Here is a 27260-nt window from a genome sequence, read left to right as displayed (position 1 = left end):
CTCATGATGTACTCTGCATAAAAGTTAAATAAGCAGGGTGACAGTATACAGCCTTGACATACTCCTTTTCCTATTTGGAACCAGTCTGTTGTTCCATGTCCAGTTCTAGCTGTTGCTTTCTGACCTGCATACAGGTTTCTCAAGAGGTAGGTCAGGTGATCTGATATTCCCATCTCTTTCAGAATTTTCCACAGTTTATTGTGATCCACACAGTCAAAGGCTTTGGCATAGTCAATAAAGCAGAAATAGATGTTTTTCTGGAACTCTCTTGCTTTTTCGATGATCCATCGGATGTTGTCAATTTGATCTCTGGTTCCTCTGCCTTTTCTAAAACCAGCTTGAATATCTGGAAGTTCATGGTTCACGTATTGCTGAAGCCTAGTTTGGAGAAATTTAAGCATCACTTTACTAGCGTGTGAGATGAGTGCAATTGTGCGGTAGTTTGAGCATTCTTTGGCATTGCCTTTCTTTGGGATTGGAATGAAAACTGACCTTTTCCAGTGTTGTGGCCACTGCTGGGTTTTCCAAATTTGTTGGCCTATTGAGTGCAGCACTTTCACAGCGTCATCTTTCAGGATTTGAAAAAGCTCAACTGGAATTCCATCACCTCCACTAGCTTTGTTCATAGTGATGTTTCCTAAGGCCCACTTGACTTTGCATTCCAGGATGTCTGGCTCTAGGTGAGTGATCACACCCTCGTGATTATCTGGGTTGTAAAGATCTTTTTTGTACAGTTCTTCTGTGTATTCTTGCCACTTCTTCTTACTATCTTCTGCTTCTGTTAGGTCCATATCATTTCTGTCCTTTATTGAGACCATCTTTGCATAAATTTTCCCTTGGTATCTCTAATTTTCTTGAAGAGATCTCTAGTCTTTCTCATTCTATTGTTTTCTTCTATTTCTTTGCACTGATCACTGAGGAAGGCTTTCTTATCTCTCCTTGCTATTCTCTGGAAATCTGCATTCAAATAGGTATATCTCTCCTTTTATCCTTTGCTTTCGCTTCTCTTCTATTCACAGCTATTTGTAAGGCCTCCTCAGACAGCAATTTTGTTTTTTTGCATTTCTTTCTCTTGGGGATGGTCTCAATTCCTGTCTCCTGTACAATGTCACGAACCTCTTTCCATGTTCATCAGGCACTCTGTCTATCAGACATAACCCCTTAAATCTATTTCTCACTTCCGCTGTATAATTGTAAGGGATTTGATCTAGGTCATACCTGAATGCTCTAGTGATTTTCCCTACTTGCTTCAATTTAAGTCTGAATTTGGCAATAAGAGTTCATGATCTGATAACCTACACACTGTCTGTTAATAGAGCCCTTCACTTTATGATACTACTTCCTTCGTTTTCTTCTATTACTAAATACATCATGAGTAAAGTAACATATTATATTTTTTGTTTACATATGTCTTGGAGATTTTATAACATGGCCTCCAAACTGTCACTCCACCCATCAACAGTTGGGCCTAGCTCCTCTTGTGTTTAAGTTCAGTGATTGCTTTCAGCAGAAGTTACACTCTGCTAGTTTCTTGACCCAGGTTCTAAGAAACTAGAAGTTTCTACTCTGTCTCTTGGGACCTCTGTAACTTTTGAAACCCAGCCACCATGCTCTGAAGAAGCCATAAGTAGCCTACTGGAAGAGGAAAAATAATGAATCCACATTTAGTTTTTCTAACCAAAAGCACAACTGAAGATCTGGCTGAGGTTAGCATTAATCACCAAACAAGTGGGTGACAATGATTACAGATGATTTTAACACACAGCCATTGAGTGCAATCCAGCTTGAAGGCTTCTCCAGATAACGTCCCAAATAGTGTGCAGCAGAGACAAAATGTCCCAACTGCACTCTTTTCAAATTCTTAGGTCATCAAATCCATAAGCTTAATTAAATTGTTTTTGTACACCAGTGTGTTCAGAGCAGTTTGCTATGCAGCAACAATAATGGGATGTTATGTTTTTGCTTGTCTTTTCATTAGTTATATGCTATACAAGTGGATAATACTGCAAGCATCTTCTCATACTCTCAGTTTCAGCAAACTGGTAGCCACCACTCTTCCCTCCCTCAAATGGGAGATTAAGGAATTTACTCTGGAGAAACTTACTAGATCAACAATGAAGACTTATAGGTACAGATAACTAGAGATTCCTTAAAGAAACAGCCTAAACAGATTACTCTAAGGTGAAGTACCTTGCCTATCACATATGTTCACATGCCTTGCTTCCTATCAGCTAGAATTATAATTATTCATTCTTAATTGTTGAGCAGATAGCTAAAAATCGGAGATGTAAGAGACGCAGTTTCCATCCCTGGGTGGGGAAGATCCCCTGGAGAAGGGAATGGCAATGCACTCCAGTATTCTTGCCTAGAGAATCTCTTGGACAGAGGAGCGTGGCAGGCTACAGTCCACGGGGTCACAAAGAGTCAGACACCACTGAAGCGATTTAGCATAACGTAGCATAGCATAGCTAAAAATCAGTAGACTTTTGAGGAGACCCTCTTGATTGGGAGTAGAAAGTTAAGCCAAATAAACAATTAAAAAGTGAAACCATATTTGGAATTCATAGATATATTGAGGGAGAAATCTTCAAAAGAAGGTTATAATTTTTTATCATAGGAAGATAGAAAAGGAAACAGTGCATCCATGAAAAAATTGTAAAAAGGCTAAATGAATATGTTTAATAAAGTAAGAAAAGAACTATTGGAAAAAATTTTAAAACAGAAATTGAATTTTTTTAAAATAGAAGTCTCTTGAAAGATAAAGTTGAAGAAATCTAGGGGAAAAGTAAAACAATGAAATTGCTGCTGCTGCTGCCAAGTCGCTGCAGTCCTGTCCAACTCTGGGCAACCCCATAGACGGCAGCCCACCAGGCTCCCCCATCCCTGGGATTCTCCAGGCAAGAACACCAGAGTGGGCTACCATTTCCTTCTCCAGTGCATGGAAGTGAAAAGTTAAAGTGAAGTCGCTCAGTCGTGTCCGACTCTTCGCGACCCCATGAACTGCAGCCTACCAGGCTCCTCCGTCCATGGGATTTTCCAGGCAAGAGTACTGGAGTGGGTTGCCATTGCCTTCTCCGAAAGAAACTGAGAGATAAAATAATAAAATTGAGGGCCAGTTTTCAGGAGGTCTAATAATCGCAGGGCTTCCCTTCTGGCTCAGCTGGTAAAGAATCTGCTTGCAATGCGGGAGACATGGGTTTGATCCCTGGGTTGGGAAGATCTCCTGGAGAAGGGAAAGGCTTTCCACTCCAGTATTTTGGCCTGGAGAATTCGATGGACTGTATAGTCAATGGGGCTGCAAAGAGTTGGACACGAGTTAGCGACTTTCACCAATAATCACGTAGGATTTCTAAAAATTAAAAAACAAACAAACAAAAAATCTGTTTATAGAGGAGAGAGGTAAAATTTCAAGGAAATTATCTAAAATTTTTCCAGAAAGATAAGGGCTCTCATTTTGAAAATTTCCACTAAATGGGCATCTGTTATTAAACAAAGACCAATAATAAAGTCTTACATAGTGAAATTTAGACAAATTGGGACTATGAAAATATTAGAACAATAGAAAGGAAAATGGGTATTATTTTGGGATTGTATAAGAAACAGTAATGTCAATTCCAGGACAAAAAATTAATAATGTCTAAAAGAGAAAAAAGAGTAAATGATATTATAAACATATATTTTCAAATATGAGTGTAATGTCAACATTGTATGAAAGGAAATGACAGCCAGAGTAGAAGAAAAAAATGTTGGATATAGGCATATATAATTTTGATAGTATCATATTCTGAAATTCTTATTCAGATTTGAATAAGTAGTATGTAAGGTATTTCTGACCCAGAATCAAACAACATCAACAATGAAGGCATAGGTAAATATTCATTAATTTTTAAATTTAAAAATAGTGTATAAAAGACTAAACTTATATCTCTGCTATATATAAAGTAAGTAGGCATCAAGGATATATTTTACAGCACATGGAAATATAACCATTTATAATAACCTTAATAGAGTATAATCTATAAAAATAATGACAAACTACTTGTATACCTAAATATAATATTGTAAATCAACTATACTTCAATCTTTAAAAAAGCTAAATTTTGTTTTTGTTAAACATCATTTATGTGGAACCATTCAGTGCCTCCAAAAGCAAACTTCAGATTTCTTTTTGCTGTTTGTTCTTCTGCAAATTATAAATGAAAGTCTGTGTTTATACTAATAGCAAGATGCTAACTGGATCATATATCTTCATTTGACTTAATCTTGGAATTCTAAAAATAATCAAACAAAATTGAGAAATCATCAAAATAAGTCGTTAGCTTAGAAAACATTAGGTTGAATGTGACACCTGATCACGTAACACTATAGTATTTTTGAGATATTAGTTCTTCATTATCAATAATGAGTTTTTATTTTCATCTGATCCAATTTACCCAGAATACTTGATCTTTATGATGTCCACTGTTTATTCCTAGCTAAAACCTACCCATGATATCTATCTACCCATGATACCTATCTGCTGTTTTTCTTAGATGATGAATACCTAGCAAGGGAGGATCCTCTAAAATCCCTTTTACATTTTTCCTTGAGGTGCAAAGCAGAGCTAAACCTATGTAGCCAGGCAGTGCCTAATTTGATTCTTTCTTGGGTTAAACTCCAGCTCTCAGAACAGTTTACCAGTTCTCAAGATGAAGGCAAACCTTGGCTGATTTCACCACTCTGGTAGGAAAAAAAGTCTGTAGTACAGCATGAAATGAATAATGCAGGATCATCAGTACCATCTTTCTAAATTCCATATATATGCATTAATACATAGTATTTGTCTTTCTCTTTCTGACTTACTTCACTCTGTATGATAGGCTCCAGTTTCATCCACCTCATTAGAATGGACTCAAATGCATTCCTTTTTATAGCCGAGTAATATTCCATTGTGTGTATGTACCACAACTTCCTTATCCATTTATCTGCCCATGGACATCCAAGTTGCTCCCACGTCCTAGCTATTGTAAATAGGGCTGCAATGAGCATTGGGGTACATGTGTCTCTTTCAGTTCTGGTCTCCTTGGGGTGTTTGCCTAACAGCAGGATTGCTGGGTTGTATGGCAGTTCTAGTCCCAGTTTTTTTAAGGAATCTCCACACTGTTCTCCACAGTGGCTGTACCAGTTTTCATTCCCACCAACACTGTAAGAGGGTCCCCTTTTCTCCACACCCTCTCCAGCATTTAGCACAGATGTAAAAAACAGACTTTTGAAATCAGTGGGAGAAGGCGAGGGTGGGATGATTTAGGAGAATAGCACTGAAACATGTACATTACCATATGTAAAATATATGACTAGTGAAAGTTTGTTTCATGAAGCAGGGAACCCAAAGCCAGTGCTCTGGGACAACCCAGAGGGATAGGGTGGGGAGGGAGGTGGGAGGGGGGTTCAGGATAGGGGGAACACATGTGTACCTGTAGCCAATTCTTGTTGATTTATGGTAAAAATCATCACAATATTGTCAAGTAATTACCCTCCAATTAAAATAAATTAATTGAAAAAAAGAAATGAATAATATTTATTTTTTCATCTTTCAAAGATTCTTTTTCACAGTGGATTCCTTGCATTAATTTGATTATTTATTACTTTATTTGATAAATATATTTATTACATGAGTCAGGCATTTGTACTAGGCATTGGAGATTCAGTGGTGATGAAAACTATTGTCTCTGTCCTGCTAGAGAAAAGAGATTAGAGAAGGAGAGAGACTTTGTCAAATAATAACACGAATATACAAAACTCAGTGAGTGAGTTAGGAAGGACTACCCATGTTTTATTTATTCCTTATCACAAACGCCATCATTCCTTTTCTGAAGTTAAGATTTGGTTAGGAAGGGATAAGGTAGGTTGAGTGAATACATGCAGGTGTGTGGGAGGAACACAGGAAGCAGAGGGAACAGATGATAATTAAGAAACATACCTTTGATACAGGGAGTCAGATTGCTTACTAAAGATTGGAATAAATTTTTATTTTTAATGTAATTATGTAGTAATGTATACTTTAGACTAATATTTTTAAAATCAGTTTTGTAAAGCAATAACTTTGTCCAATGAATCTATCCAACAGATTTTTTGGTATCAACAGATTTGACAGTGGAATATTGAGCTTGAAAATCTGAGAAAGTGTAAATGAATTTTTTTTGGAGCCAGATTTGGCACTTTGTGATTTAAGAACTGTGGTGTTTCAAAGGAGATGACTCAGTCTTCTGTATGAAAATGAATGACTTTTCTCACCAACCTCCAACAAGGGAGCTGCAAGTGATTATCACAGAAAAAAAAAAAAAGAAAATGGATTCTTTGTTAGAAAAGAAACCCTGGCTGAGGAGATTATCATCAAGAAGAACCTTAGGATAAATTTGTACCAACAATATAACAAAAACAAACCAATTTGGCAGGTGGAGAGGGAAACTAGATTCAATTTTTTTCACTCTTAATTCATGTCCTTATATAAATTAACTAGTTGGAGTGCTTATTCAAGTTTTATGACTTCATATTTCTTTTAAAGTTCTCAGACTAATTTTTTACTGCCCTGTTTTCTATTCAGAGAAAGAACATAGTAGAATATTGGTTAGCATTTGTTAATAGATGCAAATGTTACATTTATGTTTCAAATGGTTCTTCTTTCATTATGTTTGCATTTTCTTTAACAAATGTGAGGATGTAGCAGAATTATATTGTAAAATACGTAATTCTTGCATTAAAAAGATAAAAAGAAGAGGATTGCAGAGCATTCATGGTAAATACCTGAGTTGAAAAGTTGAATATTTTTGGATTCAGTGATGAATGACATTTACTTTATCTTAAATTTGTATTTCCTTTCTAAAAAATTAAAGATATAAATATTTACCCACACTTTGGCAAAACCCATTAAGATATAGCTTAGCTGCATATTTATTAAGTTGTAACAGGTGGCACTAGTGGTAAAGAACCCGCTTGCAAATGCAGGTAGGTCACCTGTTGTTGTTCAGTCTCTAAGCCATGTCCTACTCTTTGTGACCCAATGAACTGCAGCACACCAGATTTCCCTCCCAGAGTTTGCTCATACTGATGTCAACTGAGTCAGTGAGGCTACCGAACCATCTCATCTTCTACTGCCCTCTTCTATTGCCTTAAATGTTTCCCAGCATCAGGGTCTTTTCCAATGAGTCAGCTCTTCGCATCAAGTGGCCAGAATACTGGAGTTTCAGTTTCAGCATCAGTCGTCCCACTAAATTTTCAGGGGTGATCTCCCTGATTTAATCTCCTTACTCCAAGGGACTCCCAAGAGTCTTCTCCAGCACCACAATTCAAAGGCATCAACTCTTTGGCCTCAGCCTTCTTCATGGCCCCACTCTCACATTCACACATGACTACTAAAAAAAATCATAACTTTGACTATACATATGGTTGGCAAAGCGATGTCTCTGTTTTTTTTTAATTTATTTAATTTAATTGGAGGCTAATTACTTTACAATATTGTAGTGGTTTTTGCCATACATTGACATGATTCAGCCATGAGTATACATGTGTCCCTCATCCTGAACCCCCCTCCCACCTCCCTCCCCATCCCATCCCTCAGGGTTGTCCCAGTACACTGGCTTTGAGTTCCCTGTTTCATGCATCTAACTTGGACTGGTCATCTATTTCACATACGGAAATATAAATGTTTCAATGCTATCCTCTCAAATCATCCCAGCCTCACCTTCTCCCACAGAGACCAAGTCTGTTCTTCATATCTGTGTCTCTTTTGCTGTCTCACATATAGGGTCATCATTACCATCTTTCTAAATTCCACATATATGTGTTAATATACTGTACTGGTGTTTTTCTTTCTGACTTACTTCACTCTGTATAATAGGCTCAAATTTCATCCTCATTAGTACTGATTCAAATATGTTCTTTTTAATAGTTGAGTAATATTTCATTGTGTATATGTACCACAGCTTTCTTATCCAATCGTCTGCTGATGGACATCTAGGTTGCTTCCATGTCCTAGCTATTGTAAAGAGTGCTGCAATGAACATTGCAGTACACGTGTCTCTTTCAACTCTTGTTTCCTCAGTGTGTATGCCCAGCAGTGGGATTGCTGAGTGTTATGGCAGTTCTATTTCCAGTTTTTTAAGGAATCTCCACACTATTCCCCATAGTGGCTGTACTAGTTTGCATTACCACCAACAGTACAAGAGGGTTCCCTTTTCTCCGCACCCTCTCCAGCAGTTATTGTTTGTAGACTTTTTGATAGCAGCCATTCTGACCACCATTAGATGGTACCTCATTGTGGTTTTGATTTGCATTTCTCAATAATGAGTGATGTTGAGCATCTATTCATGTGTTTGTTAGCCATCTGTATGTCGTCTTTGGAGAAATGTCTGTTTAGTTCTTTGGTCCATTTTTTGATTGGGTCGTTTATTTTTCTGGTATTGAACTGCATGAGCTGCTTGTATATTTTGGAGATTAATTCTTTGCCAGTTGCTTCATTTTATATTATTTTCTCCCATTCTGAAGGCTGTCTTTTCACCTTGCTTATAGTTTCCTTCGTTGTGCAAAAGCTTTTAACTTTAATTAGGTCCCATTTGTTTATTTTTGCTTTTATTTCCATTACTCTGGGAGGTGGGTCATAGAGGATCCTGCTGTGGTTTATGTCGGAGAGTGTTTTGCCTATGTTTTCCTCTAGGAGTTTTATAGTTTCTGGTCTTACGTTTAGATCTTTAATCCATTTTGAGTTTATTTTTGTGTATGGTGTTAGAAAGTGTTCTAGTTTCATTCTTTTACAGGTGGTTGACCAGTTTTCCCAGCACCACTTGTTAAAGAGATTGTCTTTTCTCCATTGTATATTCTTGCCTCCTTTGTCAAAGATAAAGTGTCCATAGGTGCATGGATTTATCTCTGGGCTTTCTATTTTGTTCCATTGATCTATATTTCTGTCCTTGTGCCAGTACCATACTGTCTGGATGACTGTAGCTTTGTAGTATAGCCTGAAGTCAGGCAGATTGATTCCTCCAGTTCCATTCTTCTTTTTCAAGATTGCTTTGGCTATTTGAGGTTTTTTGTATTTCCATACAAATTGTGAAATTATTTGCTCTAGTTCTATGAAAAATACCATTGGTAGCTTGATAGGGATTGCATTGAATCTATAGATTGTTTTGGGTAGTATACTCATTTTCACTATATTAATTCTTCCAATCCCTGAACATGGTATATTTCTCTATCTATTTGTGTCATCTTTGATTTCTTTCATCAGTATTTCATAGTTTTCTATATATAGGTCTTTTGTTTTCTTAGGTAGATTTATTCCTAAGTATTTTATTCTTTTTGTTGCAATAGTGAATGGGATTGTTTCCTTAATTTCTTTTTCTATGTTCTCATTGTTAGTGTATAGGTATGCAAGGCATTTCTGTGTGTTAACTTTATATCCTGCAACTTTACTATATTTATAGACTAGCTCTAATTTTCTGATGGTGTTTTTCAGATTTGCTATGTAGAAGATCATGTCGTCTGCAAACAGTGAGAGTTTTACTTCTTCTTTTCCAATCTGGATCCCTTTTATTTCTTTTTCTTCTCTGATTGCTGTTGCTAAAACTTCCAAAACTATGTTGAATAGTAGTGGTGAGAGTGGGAACACTTGTCTTGTTCCTGACTTTAGGGGAAATGCTTTCAATTTTTCACCATTGAGGATAACATTTACTGTGGGTTTAATCATATATGGCTTTTATTATGTTGAAGTATGTTCCTTCTATTCCTGCTTTCTGGAAGGTTTTTATCATAAATGCATGTTGAATTTCATCAAAGGCTTTCTCTGCATCTATTGAGATAATCACATGGTTTTCATCTTTTAATTTGTTGATGTGGTGTATCACATTGATTGATTTGTGAATATTGAAGAATCCTTGCATGCCTGGGATAAAGCCCACTTGGTCATGATGTATGATCTTTTTAATATGTTGTTGGATTCTGTTTGTTAGAATTTTGTTGAGGATTTTTGTATCTATGCTCATTAGTGATATTGGCCTGTAGTTTTCTTTTTTGTGGCATCTTTCTCTGGTTTTGGTATTAGGGTGATGGTGGCCTCATAGAATGAGTTTGGAAGTTTACCTTCCTCTGCAATTTTCTGGAAGAGTTTGAGTAGGATAGGTGTTAGCTCTTCTCTAAATTTTTGGTAGAATTCAGCTGTGAAGTCATCTGGTCCCAGGCTTTTGTTTGTTGGAAGGTTTTTTATTACAGTTTCGATTTCCGTGCTTGTGATGGGTCTGTTGAGATTTTCTATTTCTTCCTGGTTCAGTTTTGGAGGGTTATATTTTTCTAAGAATTTGTCCATTTCTTCCAAGTTTCCATTTTATTGTCATATAGTTGCTGATAGTAGTCTCTTATGCTCCTTTGTATTTCTGTGTTGTGTGTTGTGATTTCTCCATTTTCATTTCTAATTTTGTTGATTTGATTCTTCTCCCTTTTATTCTTGATGAGTCTGGCTAATGGTTTGTCTATTTTATTCATCTTCTCAACGAACCAGGTTTTAGTTTTGTTGATTTTTGCTATAGTCTCCTTTGTTTCTTCACCTGCCCTTGATTTTCCCAGCATCAGGGACTTTTCCAATGAGTCGTCTGTGTGCATGAAATGACTAAAATGCTGGAGCCTCAGCTTCAGCATCAGCCCTTCCAGTGAATAATCAGGGTTGATCTCCCTTAAGATTGACAGGTTTGATCTTCTTGCTGTCCAAGGGACTTTCAGGAGTCTTCTTGAGCACCACAGTTTGAAGCCATCAATCCTTTGGCGTTCTGCCTTCTTAAAGGCCCAGCTCTCACAATCATACATGACTAGTGGGAAGACCATAGCCTTGACTATACAGACTTTTGTTGGCAGAGTAATGTCTCTGCTCTTCTATACAATGTCTAGGTTTGCCATTGCTTTCCTGTCAAGAAGCAATCGTCTTCTAATTTCATGGTTGCAGTCACCATTCGCAGTGATTTTGGAGCCCAAGAAGAGGAAATATGTCACCACTTCCACTTTTTCCCCTTCTATTTGCTAAGCAGTAATGGGACCAGATGCCATGACCTTAGTTTTTTTTTATATTTAGTCTTAAGCCAGCTCTTTCACTTTCCTCCTTCACACTTAGCAAGAGGCTCTTTAGTTCCTCTTTACTTTCTGCCATTAGAGTGGTATCATCTGCATATCTGAGGTTGTTGATGTTTCTCCTGCCTATCTTGATTCTGGCTTGAAACCCATCCAGCCCAGCATTCTCATGAAGTGCTCAGTGTATAGGTTAAACAAAAAGGGTGACAGCAGACAGCCCTGTCCTACTTCTCTCACAATCTTGAACCAATCAATTGTTCCATACAGGGTTCTGCTGCTTCTTGACTGCATACAGGTTTCTCAGGAGACAGGTAAAATGGTCTGGTATTTCCATCTCTCTAAGAGCTTTCCACGGTTTGTCATGATCCACACAGCAAAGGCTTTAGCACAGTCAACAAAACAGAGATAGGTGTTTTTCTGAAATTCCCTTGCTTTCTCTATAATTCAGCAAATGTTGGCAATTTGATCTCTAATTTCTCTTCCTTTTCTAAACCCAACTTGGACATCTGGAAGTTCTTGATTTACATAACGCTGAAGCCTAGCATGCAAGATTTGAAACATGACCTTACTAGCATGGGAAATAAGTGCAATTATCCAATGGCTAGCACACTCTTTGGTACTACCCTTCTTGGGAATTGGGATGAATGACCTTTTCCAGTCCTGTGGCCACTGCTGGTTCTCCCAGATTTGCTGACATAATGAATGCAAAGCCTTGATGGCATCCTCCTTTAGGGATTTGAATATTTCTTCTGGAATTTCATTGCATCCACTAGCTTTATTAACAGCAGTGCTTCTTAAGGCCCACTTGACTTCATATTCCAGAATGTCTGGCTCTCAGTGACTAACCACACCATCTGGTTCATTAAGATCTTTTTTATACAGTCTTTTTGTGTATTCTTTCCATCTCTTCTTGATCTCTTCAGCATCTACTAGGTTTCTACCATTTTTACCCTTTATTGTGCCCATCTTTGGTTGGAATACTCCCTTGATGTTTCCAACTTTCCTGAAGAGATCTCTAGTCTTTCCTTTTTTGTTGTTTTCTTCAATTATTAACCACCGTTAATTGAAGAATGCCTTCTTATCTCTTCCGTTCTTTGAAACTCTGCATTTAATTGAATGTAAATTAAACGTCCCTCTCTCCCTTACTTTTCACTTCTCTTTATCCTTCCACTGTTCATAAAGCCTCCTTAGATAACCACTTTGCCTCCCTGTTTTTCTTTTTCTTTGGCATGACTTTGTTCACTGCCTCCTGTATAGTATTATGGACCTCTGTCCATAGTTCTTCAGGTACACTGTTATCTAGATCTAGTGCCTTGAATCTATGCATTACCTCTACTGCAAATTCATAAAGGATATTATTTAAGTCATACCTGGTTAGCCAGAAAAACCATTTCCTTGCTTTCTTTAGTTTAAGCCTGAATTTTACTATGAGAAGCTAACGATCTAAGCAACAGTCAGCTCCAGGTTTTGTTTTTGCTAACTGTATACAATCATCTTCAGCTACAAAGAATGGAATCAATTTGATTTCAGTATTGACCATTTGGTGTTGTCCATGTGTAAAGTCATCTCTTGTGCTGAAAAAGATGTTGAAAAAGAGTATTTGCTATGACTAGTGCATTCTCTTGGCAAAATTCAGTTAGCCTTTAACCTGCTTCAGTTTGTTCTCCAAAGCCAAACTTGCTGTTACTCCAGGTATATCTTGACGTCGTACTTTTGCATTCAAATCCACAATGATGAATAGAACATCTTTTTTTGGGTGTTAGTTCTAGGAGGTCTTCTAGGTCTTCATAGGACAGATCAACTTCAGCATCTTCAGCATTGGTGGTAGAGGCATAGACTTGGATTACTCTGATGTTGTATGGCTTGCCTTGGAAACAAACCTAGATCATTCCGTCATTGTTGAGACTGCACCCAAGTATTGTATTTTAGACACTCTTGTTGATTATGAGGCCTACTCCATTTCTACTATGGGATTCTTGCTGACAGTAGTAGATATAATGGCCATCTATATTAAATTAGCCTATTCTTGTCCATTTTAGTTTGCTGATTCCTAGGATGTCGATTTTTATTCTTACCATCTTCTTGTTTGACCATGTCCAATTTTCCTTGAGTCATGGACCTAACATTACAGGTTCCTATACACTATTGTTCTTTGCAGCATTGGATTTTACTTTTGTCACCAGACACATCAGTAACTGAGCATCCTATCTGCTTTGGCCCAGCAGATTCATTCATTCTGGGGCTATTGGCAATTCTCCTCCACTCTTTCTCAGGAGCATATTGGACACCTTCAGACCTGGGGTCTCATCTTTTGGTGTCATATCTTTTTGGCCTTTTATACAGATTCATGAGGATCTCACAGCAAGTATACTGGAGTGGTTTGCCATTCCCTCCTCCAGTGGATCACGTTTTGTCAGAACTCTCTGCTAAGACCCGTCCATCTTGGGTGGCTCTGCATGGCATGGCTCATAGCTTCATTGAGTTATGCAAGCCCCTTCACCATGACAAGGCAGTGATCCATGAAGGGGGTTTCAATATCAGACATTCTCATTGACTTCATACTATGAAATATGAGGATATAGTTTATTTGCATCCTTCACTTATATGTAATATTCTCTCCTCTATCATTTGTTTGAATTTATGGAATTGTTTAAAAACAAGACGCAGACTGATGTACTGAAAAGAGGTTGACAACCAATATCAAAAACTAAAAGGGTAGTGAACTACTTGATACAGTAAAAATGTCAATTCTCTCCCATAATAGCTAAACAGATTCAATACAATATTAATTGAAACAGCAACTAGTTTTTTGTGGCAATTAATAAAATATAAATGGATATATAATATCCAAGAGTATCCAAAATACTCTGAAAAAAGAAGAACACAGTGGAAAAAAATGTGTGTGCTCAGCCGTGTCTGACTCTTTGCAATCCCGTCATGGACTGTATCCCACCAGGCTCCTCTGTCCATGGGATTTTATAGGCAAGACTACTGGAGTGGGATGCCATTCTCTTCTCCAGGGGATCTTTCTAACCCAGGGATCGAACTTGCATCTTGCATCTCCTGCATTGGTAGGTGGATTCTTTATCACTAGTGCCACCTGGGAATGGGAAAAAATGCCCTACCAGTTATCAAGATTTATTTTGAAAATGTAGTAAAATAATGTAATGTTATAATGACAAATACAGCAATGGAATGGAATAGAGAGTTTAGAAAGAGACACATGCAAATATGGGCATTTATTTTCTTCATTTGACATAAGTGACACTGTAGAGCAGAGGCAGTAAAGTAGCCTTTTACAATTTTCCTAGGACAATTGTTTATTTTTATGGAAACCATCTAGATTCAGAGCTCGCATAATGCACTAGAATCCATTATAGGTAGATCATAGATCTAAGTTTGAAAGGCAAATAATTGAGATTCTGTAAAATATTTTAGAAGTCCTGACCTCAGAATATATGGAAACTTCATCAATGGAAGTTACCATAAAGGAAAAGACTGCTAAATCTGAATACATAAATTTAGTAGATTTGATCACTTTATAAATAGTTAAGTAAGTCACAGAGGGTAGAAAATTTTCAAGACATCCAAACAACAAAGGGTTCACTACAAATAAGGAATTAAAAGGCACACAACTTAGAAAAGTGGACAACTGACTTGAGTAAAATCTCCATAAATAAGAATATTCAAATGACTCATTATAAACATACTCACCACTTCCAGTTCAAGATGGCGAGTTGATGGACGTATGCTCATCTCCTCCTATGAGAGTACCAAAATCACAACAAGCTGTCGAACAATCATCAACAGGAGGAACCTACCATAAAAAGGTACTCCACATCTAAAGACAGAGAAGAAGCCACAGCAAGACAGTAGGAGGGACACAACCACAATAAAATCAAATCCCATAACTGCAGGGTGTGTAACCCACAAACTAGAGAACAATAATACCAAAGAACTTCTCCCACTGTTGTGAAGGTTCAGAACCCCATGTCAGGCTTCCCAGCTGAGGACCTGACAAAGCGACTGGGAGATCCCAGGGAATCTGTCCTTGAAGGCCTTTGGAATTTGATTACAAGACTTCCACAGGACTGGGGGAAACAGAGGCCCCTGTCTTGAAGGGCACAAACAAAACCTTGTGTGCACCAAGACTCAGAGGAAAGGAGCGGTGACTCCACAGGAAACTGAACCAAAACTGTCTGCTAGCGTCAGAGGGTCTCCTGTGGAGGTATGGGTCTGCAGGAGCTCACCACAGGGACAGGGGATAAGCAGCAGCTCTCCGGGAAGTCCCCCGTTGGCATAAACCCTCTTGGAGGTCACCATTAATCTGACCATACAGCCCATAGACCTGAGGGCTAGGTCACCTCTGGCCAAACCACTACCAGGTAGGGAGTGCAACTCCACCCATCAGAGGATAATTGGGTTAAAGCTTTACTGAGCAAGGACCTTCCCACCAGAGTAAGACCCAGTTTTCCCCATTACCAGTCCCTCCTATCAGGAAGCTTACACGAGCCTCTTAGCCTCCTCCATCAGAAGGCAGACAGAAGCAACAAGAAGAATCACAATCCCATAATGGCTAAAACAAAACTACATTACAGAAAGTTAATCAGCAGGAAAAAGCAGAGTTACCTTTCAGATTCGAGGCAAGATAAAACACCAGAAAGACAACAAAATGAACTGGAGATAGGGAACCTTCCAGAAAAAAATTCTCTGAATAATGACAGTGAAGATGATCCAGAATCTTAGAAAAAGAATGGAAGCAAAGATTGAGAAGATGCAAGAAATGTTTACCAAAAACCAACAAGAACCAAAAAATAAACAAATAGAGATGAATAATACACCAGAAGGAACTCATAGCAGAATAACCGAGGCAGCAGCATGGATAAATGACCTGAGGGACAGAATGGTAGAAATCACTGCTATAGAACAGGCTATAGAAAAAAGAATGAAAAGAAATGAAGACAGCCTAAGAGACCTCTGGAACAACATTAAACACATGAACATTCACATTATATGGGTCCCAGAAGGAGAAGAGAGAGAGAGAGAAAGGACCTGAGGAAACACTTGAAGAGATAATAGCTGAAAACTTCTCTAACATGGGAAAGGAAATAATCAACCAAGTCCAGGAAGCAGAGAGAGTCCCAGGCAAGATAAACCCAAGGAGGAGCACATCAAGACACATAGTAATCAAATTGACAAAAATTAAAGACACAGATAAAGAATTAAAGTCAACAAGGGAAAAATTACATATAACATCCAAGGGAGCTCCCATCAGGCTATCAGCTAATTTCTCAACAGAACCTCTACAAGCCAGAAAGGAAAGTCATGACATATGTAAAGGGATGAATGGGAAGAACCTATAACCAAGAATACTCTACCCAGCAAGACTCTCCTTCAGATTTGATGGAGAAATCAAAAGCTTTCCAGACAAGCAAAAGTTAAAAGATTTCTGCATCACTAAACCAGCTTTACAACAAATGCAAAGGAACTTCTCTAGGAAGAAAACAAGAGAGGGAAAAGCTCTACTTACAGAAAATAAAACCAAAACAATTAAGAAAATACTAATAGGATCATAGCATCGATAATTACCTTAAATGTAAATGGATTAAATCACTAACCAAAAGACATAGGCTGACTGAGCAGATGAAAATGTGTGCACGTCTGCTTACCACATCACTCTAATTGTATGCAATTATTTTATTCTGTTAATTTAATCATGTTCCCATTATGGCTTGCAGTTACAATTATTTTACTTTTTGTCTGGCTATTGATTGAGAAAACTGATAAACATCTTTTATTATTGTGATTATGTAACTATTACTCACTTAATAACATTGTATCATGATTGGTCAACAGAAAAATTATAGAATTCTATGCACCAAAACTACCATTTAATAGAAAAACCTGTAATCACTTTTTAAAATCCAGATGCATATCAAAATTATCTTGGAATTTTTAAAAAAATATACAAACTCCCGGGTATTGCTTTTTTATTTTATTTTATTATTCTTTTTTTTTTTTGGCCAGAGATCCAGGCATGTTTCTAATGAACAGCAATGTTCAGAAACAACTGGACTATATGAGGATCTTTTACTTTTATCTAGTTTGTTTCACTTTTTCTATTTCATATTCAATGCTCCATTTCATTTAGTTTATGTTTTCCAATTTCTCCATCTCCTTTTTTTATTTTTATGTTCTTTCTCAAGCATGTATAAAGTACAGTAGAGAAGCTCTTGCATACATATGTATAAATAATATATATAACATAAATATTTTAGAAAACTTGTGAATTTTTACCTAACTAAAATATTTGACATGGATTCCACTTGCTTGACTTAGTATGAAGAGAACACTAGATTTCTAATTTTAAAAAATAAATATGCAACTAGCTACAAAAGTTTACACTATAGCACAGGGAACTACAGTCAATATCTTATAACAATCTATAGTGAAAAACAATTTCAAAAGTAACATATGTGTATATGTATCACTGAATCACACACATAAAAGAATTCTACTTTTTGAAATTTAGTAATGTTTATCTTTTTGCCAGTTTCCCTAAATGCTCTATGGACATATAATAACATTGTATGAGATACAAAATTTTAAATATACTTGTGTAGGATATGATTAATATAATTAATTAAATATAAATGTATTATATTTAAACTATTAATGACAAAAAATACCATACTCATTTTCATTGGTTATAATGATGTAGGAGATAGATGTACTCCAGATTAGACATTTACAACTAGCCTCCTATTTGCATTCCCTGAGACAAGAGATTGGTGGGCTCCAGTTGAGGCATTTAAGATCAGCCTCTTTCCCTGGTGGCTCAGCTGGTAAAGAATCTGCCCGCAATGCGGGAGACCTGGGTTCGATCCCTGAGTTAGGAAGATCCCCTGGAGAAGGGAAGGGATATTCACTCCAGTATTCTGGCCAGGAGAATTCCATGGACTGTATAGTCCATGGGGTCACAAAGAGTTGGACACGACTGAGACTTTCACTTTCACTTTGCCCTCCAAAATGGAAGTAACAACAGAAGTAAGGTAAATAGCCAGTTTTTGTCTCTTGTAAGCTCCGTAATAGTCATGGCAAGGACAAAGAGGGGCAAAACCTTGTTTGAGTAAAGCATTAACAGATCTCCCTTCCTCCTCTTTTAGGACAAGGCAGACACTACACATGCACAGAAAGGCTTCTTGTGGGTCAAAAGTCAAGGGATAAAGCTAGGCCATAATGAGTCTTGCTCCTCCCAGAAGCCTTCACTTCGAGATCCATCTTGACTGAGGGGTGCATGGGCACCCCAGGGTAGGGTTCCAGGGAAGGTCAGGTGTGGAAAAAGAAACCAGATAATTTGCCTGGAAGAGGACGACAACCTGGAAGAACTGATCTATACAAATGACTTAACTGCCTCTTTACTGTGCTCCTCCTCACTAGGGGGGACACCCACACCTTTTCTCTGACAAGGCTAGGAAATAAGAAAGCTCTCAAATACTGCTTGGTGGTGGTGGTGGTTTAGTTGCTAAGTGGTAATAAGTATAATTTAGAACAACCACTTTGGAAAACTCTTTTTCAATATTTCAACTAAAAAATACACAGATTTATGAACTAGCAATTACAATCCTAGGCATATACTATATACTCTATAGAAATATGTGCTTAGGTTATATAATTGACACACACACAACATGAAGGTACATCACGGACTTCAAATTCTAGTGGGTGAGTGAGTGACAGTCACTCAGTCATGTCCAATTCTTTGTGACCCCATGAACTATACAATCCATGGAATTCTCCAGGCCAAAATTCTCGAGTGGGTAGCCTTTCCCTTCTCTAGGGGATCTTCCCAACTCAAGGGTCAAACTCAGATCTCCTGCACTGCAGGCAGATTCTTTTACCAACTGAACCACCAGGAAAGTAGAGATAGAGGTCTGCTTTTACTTTGTGCTAAGTACTGAACCATGGGTGTCAAAGGTGTTTTTGTCAGTATTCTTGCTCCATTCACAACTTTCATCCATCTTTGCAAGCATGCATTTCAGAGGCTTCTCTCTCCATGTCTTTGCCCCGCTGCAACAGTAAACTGCTTTGTCACTCAGAGATAGTTTCAAAGGAGTTTGATTTAGTATTCCTGATCCATCTTCCATGTTAAGCGTGCCCTGTATCTAGGTCTTAGGGATGGACTTTCACGTTGTTCCTGTTCCTCCATGGTATGGTAGCCTTGCATCTGTGGTAGCCCTAGAGGGAGGGAGAGTTGCTCTAGAGAGATGAAGAGTTTGCATCTGCCATTAGCCTCTCCCCTAAAGGCAACAGATCTCTTCTTTGAAGTAGTGCAGGATATTGGGCCCAAAGGCATTCTTGTCCTTCCATCAGCGACAGGTTTTCACTTTTCTCCCTTTCCCAGAATCAGTGGGGCTTTGCTTGTGTCCTGGGATGCAAACATCTCCTCCCTCACCTTCCCCCGAGGTATAAAGCATTCACTTCACTTGCTTGAAGGGTCCAGGAAAATGAACTATGTTTTTTCGATTGTTTCCAAGTGACACATATGCATTTCTATCAGTCTCTCTCCAGTCTCTCACCTGCCTCCAGTATTTCTTGCATGATGATATGATAATTGTAAGATATCATCAATATAAAAATAATAGTAATGAATTAATATTGAAAATAATGAACTTTAAAAACTACAAACAACCATACTGAGTGACAGTCTTGTTAAGCATATATTGGAGTGCTGATCAATAATCAGCTAAAACATAATTGGAATCAATTTTTAAGGAAAGGTAACAAATTGGTCCTGATTTTACAGAAGTTATCAGCACCCTCTAGTGAAAAGAAGTCTGAAAAATCACTTCTTTAATAACATAGGCCTATCTTAAATATGTTTGCACAGATGTATTATCAATCATTAAAATGTAGTAGTTACAGAAACTAAAATTTTGAGACAGTAATAAACAATGTATATTTCATTTTATTGTATTAACATTCTTGGGTAATATGCTTTTCACTGATGATTATTATCTGAAAATTATTACTCAGTGGTGTGAGATAATAGTCTGGAATCTAGTTTTTTACAAAGCTTCTCAGCAGATTTTGATGCAATTAGCCTGTACCATCGACATTTAAAAAAAATAAAATCTGTGTTTTGTCTTGGTGAATGTAAACGCAAAAGAATAGAATGTAAATAAAAAGTTATTGAGATTAATGAAATATTCAGTATAAATTGAAGATTATTTTAAACCATAAATCTATGGAGTTACTTTATTACTGTCAGTCTGATATTCTAATTTCTAACTATGACTCTGCTACTAACTTCATATGTGATTTCACGTAAATCACTCATTTTGACTTCAACTTATTCTGTAAAATGAAGACAAGTAAATTATTAATGAAACTACCATTTCTAAAAACCTTTATTTCCATGAGACTTTCCAATTATTTTAAAGGGATATGTGGGACATGTATAGGGGTCAGATGTTCAATGTAAGACCTTGGTGGCAAGTGCTATGGAGAGAAATACATAGCATAAGTGTCTGGCTTTGTACCATTACCTTCAAAAATTCCCACTATTTCTAGAAAAAGTCAGTAGGTTTTAGGTGGTTGACAGGGGTTCAGGACACTCTAGGTTCAAAACATGGCACCTTGACATATTAAATACCTCAAGCATAAGGAGTCCTAAGGATTAGCATATGCAGGAAGAACTATCTGATCTTCCAATGAAGCAGATCACAAAACCTAAGAAGGACATTCTTATCTTTCCCTGAAGTAGGTCAGAAAAACCTCACATAAGAGGTGCCCTTTCAATTCCCAAAAGAAAGAGTATCATTATTTCTGAAGATAAAGGTGAAACTGCGGAAATGCATCTCAAGGAGCTCTGAGGAACTTCAATTCTTTATGTCATAGCACAGAAGAAATTCAGCATGAGGCTGAATACAAAGTGATATACAAGAAGATTTATTAGAATAGGATGCTTGTGAGGCTTATAAGTGGGCAGGCAAGAGGATGACACACCCCAGGACCTTAATGAGCTACAGTTTTGTAGTCAAAGGGAAAGTGGGGAGAGGAAAAAGACCACCTTCTTTCTCATTCTTGAGTAGATGTCACATTTCCATCATCAGTTCTTTCTGCATGTTGGACTGGGGAGTTTTTTTGTCCTTACACGGATAAGCCAAGACTGTCATGGTGCAATGGAAATAAAATGCAATAGCATATAGTTAAAATGGCAAATAATTTCAAGGTTCAGTATAATGTCACCCCTTCCTTATATTTTTGTTTTTACTGTGCATATAGGCATACTAAGTAATATTTGCAATGAAGGACAGAAATGGTATGGACCTAACAGAAACAGAAGATATTAAGAAGAGGTGGCAAGAATACACAGAAGAACTATACGAAAAAGATCTTCATGACCCAGATAACCACAATGGTGTGATCACTCACCTCGAGCCAGACATCCTGGAATGTGAAGTGAAATGGGCCTTAGGAAGCATCACTATGAACAAAGCTAGTGGAGGTGATGGAATTCCAGTTGAGCTATTTCAAATCCTCAAAGATGATGCTGTGAAAGTGCTGCACTCGATATGCCAGCAAATCTGGAATGCTCAGCAGTGGCCACAGGACTGGAAAAGGTCAGTTTTCATTCCAATCCCAAAGAAGGGCAATACCAAAGAATGTTCAAATTACCACACAACTGCACTCATCTCACAAACTAGCAAAGTAATGCTCAAAATTCTCCAAGCCAGGCTTCAGCAGTATGTGAACCATGAACATCCAGATGTTCAAGCTGGATTTAGAAAAGGCAGAGGAACCAGAGATCAAATTGCCAACATCAGTTGGATCATCGTAAAAGCAAGAGAGTTCCAGAAAAACATTTACTTCTGCTTCATTGACTACACCAAAGATTTTGACTGTGTGGATCACAACAAACTGGGGAAAATTCTTCAAGATATGGGAATACCAGACCACTTGACCTGCCTCTTGAAAAATCTATATGCAGGTCAGGAAGTAACAGTTAGGACTGGACATGGAACAAGAGACTGGTTCCAAATTGGGAAAGGAGTACGTCTAGGTTGTATATTGTCATCCTGCTTATTTAACTTATATGCAGAATACATCATGTGAAATACTGGGCTGGATGAAGCACAAGCTGGAATCAAGATTTCCGGGAAAAATATCAATAACCTCAGATACACAGATGACACCAGCTTTATGGCAGAAAGTGAAGAACTAAAGAGCATTTCGATGAAAGTGAAAGAAGAGAGTGAAAATGTTGGCTTAAAACTCAATATTCAGAAAACTAAGATCATGGCATCTAATCCCATCACTTCATGGCAAATAGATGGGGAAACAATAGAAACAGTGACAGACTTTACTTTTGGGGGCTCCAAAATCACTGCAGATGGTGACTGTAGTCATGAAATTAAAAGACACTTGATCCTTGGAAGAAAAGCTATGGCCAACCTAGACAGCATATTAAAAATCAGACATTACTTTGCCAACAAAGGTCCATTTAGTCAAAGCTATTGTTTTTCCAGTAGTCATTTACGGATGTGAGAGTTCCACTATAAAGAAACCTCAGCACCAAAGAATTGATGCTTTTGAAGTGTGGTGTTGGAGAAGACTCTTGAGAGTCCCTTGGACTGCAAGGAGATCCAACCAGTCCATCCTAAAGGAAATCAGTCCTGAATATTCATTGGAAGGACTGATGCTGAAGCTGAAGCTCCAATACTTTGGCCACCTGTTGCAAAGAACTGACTCATTTGAAAAGACCCTGATGCTGGGAAAGATTGAGGGCAGGAAGAGAAGCAGACAACAGAGGATGAGATGGTTGGATGGCATCACTGATTCAAATGGACATGAGTTTGAGTAAGGTCTGGAAGTTGGTGATGGACACGGAAGCCAGTCATGCTGCAATCCATGGGGTTGCAAGAGTCAGACAGGACTGAGCAACTGAACTGAACTGAACTGATGCCTATAGGAGCATGACCTAGGAATTGTTAACTTACTGAGCTCACTGTGCAGGATGTTAGTTTCATGTAACCACTGTTCTATTGCTTTGGGGAATGTCTCATTCTGTTACATGGTTTTCTTGCTAAGCTAGCCTGTTTGGTTTTGTGGTTTAGCAATTCTGCTTTCTTGAGTAATCATTAACTTATAGGAATATCACATACTTTTTTCTCTACTTACAATCCCCTAGTAGGATTAACTTTTTAATCATGTATGTTGTCCCATTTCTCTGTCCCTATCAAAAGAATATAGAGGAACCTGAATAAACAGGCCCTGCTAAGTTTCCTTCCATTTACTACACTTACCTCATGCACTTATATTCTTCCATGACTTTCTGCTTTCCATCAATCTAATAAAAAACGTTCATGTTTAAACTATTCCTTCAGGTCCTCATTTCCTCATGAAGGCTTCCATATCACATGGAACTTACATTAAATAAATTTTATGCTTTTTTCTTTTCAGTCTGTCTTTTGTTACAGATGCCCCAGTTTGGGACATAGAAGAGTATAAGCAGTTTTTGGCAGAAAAGAGTTTTCTGTGGGAGGCCCCATTTTTCTTGACACTAACCATAAACCAGGCACCTTCATGCTCTACTCATCTCTAGCCATAGCATCCCTTTCAAATATTTTGATCACACAATACCTTGCCTAAAATGTTGGTTCTTTCCATAGGTCAAAGAAGTAGAAATGAAGAATGTGATTAACAGATGACCAGCTCTCTTCCCTAGCTTTCCCTTGAGTTAACTAGTGAACAAACTATATGAACAAGATAGCATTTGAAGAAAAATCACAAGAGGTGGACAAATCTGCACATAAGCCTTCACTCAGTGGCGATGACTCTAATCCCTATTTTAATGATTAACTGAGATTACATTATTTTCCCCTCTGTTGACTTCAAAAATAGTCATAACTTAGAAGTTGAGAGTTATGCTTTATTTGGCAGAAAATTTTAGGACTTCAAGCTTGGGAGACAGCATCTCAAGCGACCCTGAGAGAACTGTTACCAGGAGGTGAGAAGGAGGAACCAAGTTATATAGCAGTTTGCAACAAGGGGCAGGTAGTCTGAGCATCAAAAAATTATTGTTTATTAAGGAAAACCAGATATCTCAAATTAAGGAATTTAATGATTTTCTATGTATGGAAAGTTGCAAGAGTATGGGTTCACTGAAATCATTACTTTCATACACATCTCAGCTATCTAGGACCAGCATCCAGCAACTTGATTTTTCACATCCTTTGTCTCTAGGTCACCAGAGAGAGTGGCGGCAGCCTGTTAACTGCTAGATTGCAGGCACTGTTCTTTCTGGGCATTCTCTGGGTTCAGAATTTCAAATTTGTAGGGATGGAATAGCTGATGGCTGTGACATCTTGTTTATCGATATGACAGAAAATACTCCATTTCACACTTCTAAAAACTTTCATGATGAAGTAGAATCTTTGGAGATTTTGGGGGGGGGGGCACTGAGTTCACCACCTCCCCAGACTGCCAGCATTCTGATTAAAAGCAACTTTCCTTTCCAGCAACAATTCCCCCCCCCACCCCATATTGATTTTGGAGCTGCAAGCAGCCAGACCTGAGTTCAGTACCAAGAGTAGAGGATAAAACTATTTTTCTGCCCTTATAATATGTATATGGTGATTGAGAAAGTCATGTGTTCTGGAGTCAGTTACTGTAGATCACATCAACTTCTTGAGGAATAGATCACCTGAACATGATATCAAGCAGATTAAGTACAGCATGGACTAAATAATCAAATGGGAGAGAATAGGGAATACAATGCTAAGTATCATATCAAATTAGGATCCTGACATGATTTTATTTCGGTGGTTTATACATATTTTTATTCCATCACATACTCGCCTCATACCCCTCTTATTAATAAGAAAATGGTAGAGACTGAGTAGAGAGGCAGTCAGTTGAATTTGAGAAAGTTTCTTAAATAGGAGAGTGTGAATTAGCTTTGCTCCATAGAAATAGTTGAACTGAAAACCCTGAGGTTTGCATCTTTAAATCTTGACTCATTTCTCTTGTATTCCCACCAAAACAACAGTGATTGAGGTTACCCAAGAGGAAATTTTTCTACAAAACATTGTGAGCTATGTCAGGCAAAAATATAATTTATCTCCAGCAGTCTTCAAATACTTTATCTCACCTCCAGCCTCTACCCCCAATACTGGAATTGTGTAAAGTCAACGGAAGCTATAACAGTCTTCAAAGTTAAGTGTCTAACATGTGAAAGACATTCTAGGGACTATAAATATAAATGGTACATAGTATATCACCCATTAAGATGTGCATGCTTGTTATTTGGTAAGAAAACATTATGTTGCTACAGAGATGTTAACCATCAAACTTTCAGGCACAGAGATACTTTCCTTTTAACTAAAATGCCCCAATTTCTAAAACACTGTTTCCCCAACTCCCATAGCATACTGCAATATGCCTGAATGCACTGTGAATGCACTTTCACAGCATCATCTTTGAGGATTTGAAATAGCTCAACTGGAATTCCATCAACTCCACTAGCTTTGATCATAGTGATGCTTCCTAAGGCCCATTTCACTTCACATTCCAGGATGTATGGCTCTAGGTGAGTGATCACACCAGCATCATTATCTGGGGCGTGAAGATGTTTTTTTGTACAGTTTTTCTGTGTATTCTTGCCAGCTCTTCTAAATATCTTCTGCTTGTGTTGGGTCCCTACCATTTCTGTCCTTCATTGAGCCCACCTTTGCATGAAATGTTCCCTTGGTATCTCTAGTTTTCTTGAAGAGATCTCTAGTCTTTCCCATTCTATTGTTTTCCTCTATTTCTTTGCATTGACCGCTGAGGAAGGCTTTCTTATCTCTCCTTGCTAGTCTTTGGAATGCTGCATTCAAATGGGTATATCTTCCCTTTTCTCCTTTGCTTTTTGCTTCCCTTTTCACAGCTATTCGTAAGGCCTCCTCAGTCAGCCATTGTGCTTTTTTGCATTTTTTTTTTCTTAGGGATGGTCTTGATTCCTATCTCCTGTACAATGTCACGAACCTCCGTCCATAGTTCATCAGGCACTCTGTCTATCAGATCTAGTTCCTTAAATCTATTTCTCACTTCCACTGTATAGTCACAAGTGATTTGATTTAGGTCATACCTGAATGGTCTAGTGGTTTTCCCCACTTTCTTCAATTTCAGTCTGAATTTGGTAATAAGAAGTTTATGATCTGAGCCATAAAGGACAGAAATGGTATGGACCTAACAGAAGCAGAAGATATTAAGAAGAGGTGGCAAGAATACACAGAAGAACTATACAGAAAAGATCTTCACAACCCAGATAATCACGATGGTGTGATCACTCACCTAGAGCCAGACATCCTGGAATGTGAAGTCAAGTGGGCCTTAGAAAACATCACTACGAACAAAGCTAGGGGAGGTGAGGGAATTCCAGTTGAGCTATTTCAAATCCTCAAAGATGATGCTGTGAAAGTGCTGCACTTGGTATGCCAGCAAACCTGGAAAACTCAACAATGGCCACAGGACTGGAAAAGGTCAGTTTTCATTCCAATCCCAAAGAAAGGCAATGCCAAAGAATGCTCAAACTACTGCACAATTGCACTCATCTCACACGCTAGTAAAGTAATGCTCAAAATTCTCCAAGCCAGGCTTCAGCAATACATGAACTGTGAACTTCTAGATGTTCAAGCTGGTTTTAGAAAAGGCAGACGAACCAGAGATCAAATTGACAACATCTGCTGGATCATCAAAAAAGCAAGAGAGTTCCAGAAAAACATCTATTTCTGCTTTATTGACTATGCCAAAGCCTTTGACTGTGTGGATCACAATAAACTGTGGAAAATTCTGAAAGAGATGGGAATACCAGACCATCTGAACTGTCTCTTGAGAAACCTGTATGCAGGTCAGGAAGCAACAGTTAGAACTGGACATGGAACAACAGACTGGTTCCAAATAGGAAAAGGAGTACGTCAAGGCTGTATACTGTCACCCTGCTTATTTAACTTATATGCAGAGTACATCAGGAGAAACGCTGGGCTGGAAGAAGCACAAGCTGGAATCAAGATTGCCGGGAGAAATATCAATAACCTCAGATATGCAGATGACACCACCCTTATGGCAGAAACGAAGAAGAACTAAAGAGCCTCTTGACCAAAGTGAAAGAGGAAGAACTAAAGAGCCTC

General features: G+C 38.0%; 1 protein-coding gene across 2 annotated transcripts in view; it reads right to left on the bottom strand.

Moving 5' to 3' along the window:
• SYT10 (synaptotagmin 10) overlaps positions 1-27260 on the bottom strand; it is a 187750-nt gene that overhangs the window by 159260 nt on the left and 1230 nt on the right. For both annotated transcript variants that reach the window (XR_014082402.1, XM_081591569.1), the window contains exon 2: positions 14800-14847. The gene's annotated coding sequence lies outside the window, so the exon portion shown is untranslated. The remainder of the gene's footprint in view (positions 1-14799; positions 14848-27260) is intronic.

Source organism: Giraffa tippelskirchi, chromosome 4, assembly GCF_054371585.1.
Source record: "Giraffa tippelskirchi isolate mGirTip1 chromosome 4, T2T-mGirTip1v1.2.pri, whole genome shotgun sequence".
Classification (NCBI taxonomy): domain Eukaryota; kingdom Metazoa; phylum Chordata; class Mammalia; order Artiodactyla; family Giraffidae; genus Giraffa; species Giraffa tippelskirchi.
This window is presented reverse-complemented; position numbering and strand designations above follow the sequence as displayed.